This window comes from Nansenia antarctica (assembly GCF_963989245.1).
Source record: "Nansenia antarctica genome assembly, chromosome: 4".
Taxonomy (NCBI): Eukaryota; Metazoa; Chordata; class Actinopteri; order Argentiniformes; family Microstomatidae; genus Nansenia; species Nansenia antarctica.
Window position 1 is genome coordinate 69,248,822 of NC_137689.1, and position 5,000 is coordinate 69,253,821.

Genomic DNA, 5,000 nt, shown 5'->3' on the forward strand with positions numbered 1-5,000 from the left:
TAAATTACATATTCAAATGTTTGTTTTTGTTGCGTCTGGATGTGTGTCTGGATGTGTGTATGGCTGCAGACTGGTAGTTCCCTTTGAAGCAAGGAAGTGTTAGCTAGTTAGCGACGCCTGTGTGTGTGTTTGACAGGGTTTGGTGCTCGCCCGCCATCACACGCGCGTGCACGCACACAAACACACAAACACACAAACAAACACACACACACTCGTTAACACAATATTGCCCTCTCATTGACGACCCTCCCTACCCGTGTAGGAATTTTCACATGTGTTTATGTGGTCAGCGTGGGCGGGGGGTTGGTGCGTGTGTGTGTGTGTGTGTTTGTGTGTTTATTCTAGAAGATTAACGTTGCCCCCCTACCCTTCAAACTCCCTCGGACCACCGGTGGTCAACCATGATTGTCGGGGGGGGTGGGGGGCGTAGTTTCAGCCCCCAGGGATGTTACAATGACCTTTGGCTGAGGTAAATATAACACAAACAATTAGCCAGTTAGCAATTAGCTGCTAAAGAGGGAAATACCTGCTGGCGCTTTGAATGATGTCTTTGTTTAGCTGCCTGCAGACGCTGTTTCCTCCTCTCCTCTCCAAGGGGTTTATTTTTTATTTACGGAGGTTCACACAGGAAGAGCTAACGACAGCACAGAGGAACCTCAGGGTTTTTTTCGCCGAAGGTTTGAGAATCAGGCATCAGAGTGCAGGTTTCAAGTCTAGCTAACTCCTCCACACCCTTTTTAAACACCGCCTCAGAATAGCACAAAAAAAACTCATGTCCAATCCTACAGTTGTGATTTTATTTTGGGGACGTGCATGTTTCAGAGTTTGGCTGTGTACCACGGTTCTATAAATGAAGTTTTATAATCGTAAAAGTTGTAGCCTACGAAGTTTTTTTTCAGAGTTTTTTTTTTTTCTCCTCTGGCTGTCTTCCCCCTGTGGCACCAAGCCTCTGGAAAGCTCAGAAGATTTGTAACAATGAGGCCATCCTCTGATTCCTACCTCCACCAGCCTCCCCCTGACAGTGATACATGAGAAGGTTAGACCACAGGGAACAAACCAAAGTACAGTACTTTACTGTGTCCATTCTACCAAGGAGACACATCTCTTTCCATCTCCTTCTCTCTCTCTCTCTCTCTCTCTCTCTCTCTCTCTCTCTCTCTCTCTCTCTTTTTTCCCTCTCTCTCTCTCTCTCTCTCTCTCTCTCTTTCCCTCTCTCTCTCTCTCTCTCTCTCTCTCTCTCTCTCTTTTTCCCTCTCTCTCTCTCTCCTCTATCTTTCTCTTCCCTCTGTTTTGTGTTAAGTGCAGACAGCCCCCAAGCGAGACCCTCTCTTTCTCTCTCTCTTTCTCTCCCTCTTTCTCCTCTTTCTTGTGACCTGAGCTGAACACAGTGAAGGAGAGAATGTGTGAATGTGTCAACAACCTCCTCCTCCTGAGGGCCCTCCGCCTCAGCCCCGCTCATCCATGGCCGGCCATGGAGCCTCTCTCTCTCTCCTCTGTGTGTGAGTGTGTGTGTGTGTGTGTGTGTGTGTGTGTGTGTGTGTGTGTGTGTGTGTGTGTGCGTGTGTGCCTCAGGAGTGTGTGTGCCGGCCATGGAGCTTCTCTTTTACTGAAAGAATGAAAGAGAGACAGAACTCAGGGGAGGGAAGGGAGGGAGGGAGGGAAGGGAGGGAGGGAAGGAAGAAGGAAAGGAGGGAGAAGAGAGGTAGGGAGGGAAGGGAGGGAGGGAGGAGGGGAGGGAGGAGGGGAGGGAGGAGGGGAGGGAGGGAGGGAGGGAGGGGAGGGAGGGGAGGGGAGGGAGGGAGGGTGGGCGGGGGGAGGGGCGGGAGGGAGGGAAGGGAGGGAGGGAGGGAGGGAAGGGAAGGGAAGGAGGGAGGGAAGAAACTAGCGTTTTGAAAATTGCTATTGGCCCCTGCCCAGGGCCCAGTCGTGGCGGTAATGAGGGGTTAGGAGCAGCGTTATTGCTCCCAGATGCTGTGCGGGTTCTCGACAACCTTTGATGCGAGCCCAAGTCACCAGCACTTTTTCAATCTGCCTCCACACACACACACACACACACACGGATACACACACACACACACACGGATACACACACACACACACGGATACACACACCCACACACACACGCACACACACACGGATACACACACACATGCACACACACACACACACAGGGATACACACGCGCGCACACACACACACACACACACACACACACACACACACACACACACACACACACACACACACACATACACACACAGTGCTCTTAAAGGAACAAGGCCCCTGTACTGTAAACACCAGGTTCACCAGTCTGTTCTTAAACCAGGTCCAACCTCACGCCCAAAGTTACTCCCCAGCTGTGTGTGTGTTGGATCAGTGTATGTGTGTGTGTGTGTGTGTGTGTGTGTGTGTGTGTGCGTGTGCGTGTGCGTGTGTGTGTGTGTGTGTGCGTGTGTGTGTGTGTGTATGTGTGTGTTTGCGTGTGCGTGTGTGTGTGCGTGTGCGTGTGCGTATGTGTGTGTATGTGCGATATGTGTGTATCCGTGTGTGTGGGTGTGTGGGGGTGTGTGTGTGTGTGGGTGGGTGTGGGTGTGTGTCCTGGAGGCAGCGTTGTGTGTGTATGTGGGGCCCATGTTTAGATTAGCCTAGCAGGGTTTGGAGTTGGGACATGTGAAGTGTGTTTATGAATCCAACGTGAACTTCCTGTGCCTTTTATAATTAGGCTGGTATTACTCACAAGCAAAACAAAACAATGGAAAGTATTTCAGCTCCTCTCCTCTCCTTTCCTTTCCTCTCCTCTCTTCTCCTCTCTTCTCTTCTTCCCTCTCCTCCTCTTCTCTCCTCTCCTCTCCTCTCTCTCTCTGTGGTTTGCAGTATACGCTGATACATTCCTACCAACAAGACCTACTCTGCCCAGAAGAGCTTTTACCACAGGGTGTGTGTGTGTGTGTGTGTTGTGTTGGTGTGTGCGCCTGTGCGGGGGTGTGTGTTGGTGTGTGTTGGGAGTGTGTTTCTGTGTTAGCTGTCCAGGTGAACTGGAAGCTTTCCCACACATTAAACTGACAGATGAGTCAGGATCTATCCTCCTCTGCTGAGTTTGTGTGTGTAGGTGTGTAGGTGTGTGTGTGTGTGTGTGTGTGTGTGTGTGTGTGTGTGTGTGTGTCTGCTGACCTAAGAGTGTGTCCCGTGCTGCTGAGCTGACTATGCTGGTTTTATGTGAACACATGGAGAATCACTCAGTCAGTCTGCAGTCTGCCTCTCTGTAGGGAGATGGAGGGAGGTGAGGGAGGGGAGGAGGGAGGGAGGGGAGGAGGGGAGGGAGGGGAGGAAGGGAGGCAGGGAGGAGGGGAGGGAGGGGAGGAGGGGAGGAGGGGAGGCAGGGAGGAGGGGAGGGAGGGGAGGGAGGATTGGAGGCAGGGGGAGTCAGAGGTCTGCCCCCGACACACAGCATTGCAGCCTCCTCTCTCACCCTCTGATGACTTCCATACATGCTCTGTGTGTGTGTGTGTGTGTGTGTGTGTGTGTGTTGTGGAGGGGGTGGGGGGAAAGGGGTCCTACTCGGCACTCTGCCCACTCTCTGTCAGGCTGGCTCTTCCTCTCTTCCTCACTCTCCTCCGTCTCTAATTCCTCTATCCTTCTCCCACACATCCATCTCTATCGCTTTCTTTAACTATATCCTCTGTCTCTCTCTCTTCCTTTTCTACTCAGTCTCCCTCTCTCTCTCTCTCTGTCTCAGTCTCTCTCTCTCTCCGCCTCTCTGTCTCTCTTTCTTTCTCTCTCTCTGTCTCTCTCTCTCTCCCTGTGTCTCTCTCTCTCTCTGCCTCTCTCTCTCTGTCTCTCTCTCTCTCTCTCTCTCTCTCTCTCTCTGTGTCTCTCTCTCTCTCTATCATCTCTGTTCCCTCTCTCTCTCTTTCAACGTGACTCACCCTCCTTCTTGCTCTTCTTTTTTCAGTCTCTCTCTCTCTGCCCCTCTCTCCCTCCCTCCCTCCCTCCCTCCCACCCCTCCTTCTCTCCTTCCCTCCCTCCCCTCCCTCTCCCTCCCTCCCTTCCATCTTTTTTTTGGGACTGGCCAGGGGAAAGGAAAATGTGTGAGTCAGTTGAAGGCCATTCCCTCCCTGGGAGAGAGAAAGAGAGAGGGAGAGAGGGAAAGAAAGAGAGAGAGAGAAAGTAGAGGACAGGGACTCATTTGGGTCCGGCACAAATGGTGACGTCACCCCCTGGTGTCCATGGCAACCACGTGTTTAATCTCCTGTCATGGACACCTGGCCACCTGCTCTATGTCACTCTGCAGAGGTGTGTGTGTGTGTGGGGATGGGGGTGGGGGTGTATGTGACCATTTAGCAGGTCTGAACCCTGAACCCTGGTCTTTGATGAGGGAAGGCTGTTTAAGATACACACACACACACACACACACACACACACACACACACACACACACACACTCATACACATGGACTGGGCTGGGCTGTGGTCTGACAGATGGTTCTGGGGGGGAGCTGTACTCAGGTGCTGTGAAGAGACCCGGGGGAGTGTCTGTGTGCGTGTGTGTGTGTGTGTGTGTGTATATGTGTGTGTGTGTGTGCGTGTGTGTGATATTCTGGTCTGGAAGCCTGCTAGACTAATTCATGTGTGAACGTGACTGAAGTTTCACCGTCAACATGGACACCACTGTTGCTTTTCTCGCTATTTTACAGTCTTATTTCGCTCTCTCAGACACACACACACACACACACCCTGACACACACACACACACTGGGTGGGATGGCTGCCTTTAGTAGCGTTGGGTGGTGAAGCTCGGAGGAGTGTGACCACAGGGTGTGTGTTACTCTGGGCTTCAGATCTCTAAAGTAGTCCTGAACTCCGGGCCCTTAGCCTTAGCTCCGGGCGCACGCACACAAGCGCACACACACATGTGCACACACACATACACACACATGTGCACACACACACATACACACACGTGCACACTCACATACGCTGTCTCAATCCTGGATTCCGC

At 52.1% G+C, this 5,000-nt stretch overlaps 1 protein-coding gene across 1 annotated transcript in view; it reads left to right on the top strand.

Moving 5' to 3' along the window:
• dnm1a (dynamin 1a) overlaps positions 1-5,000 on the top strand; it is a gene marked incomplete at both ends in the record, with an annotated part of 74,961 nt that overhangs the window by 62,268 nt on the left and 7,693 nt on the right.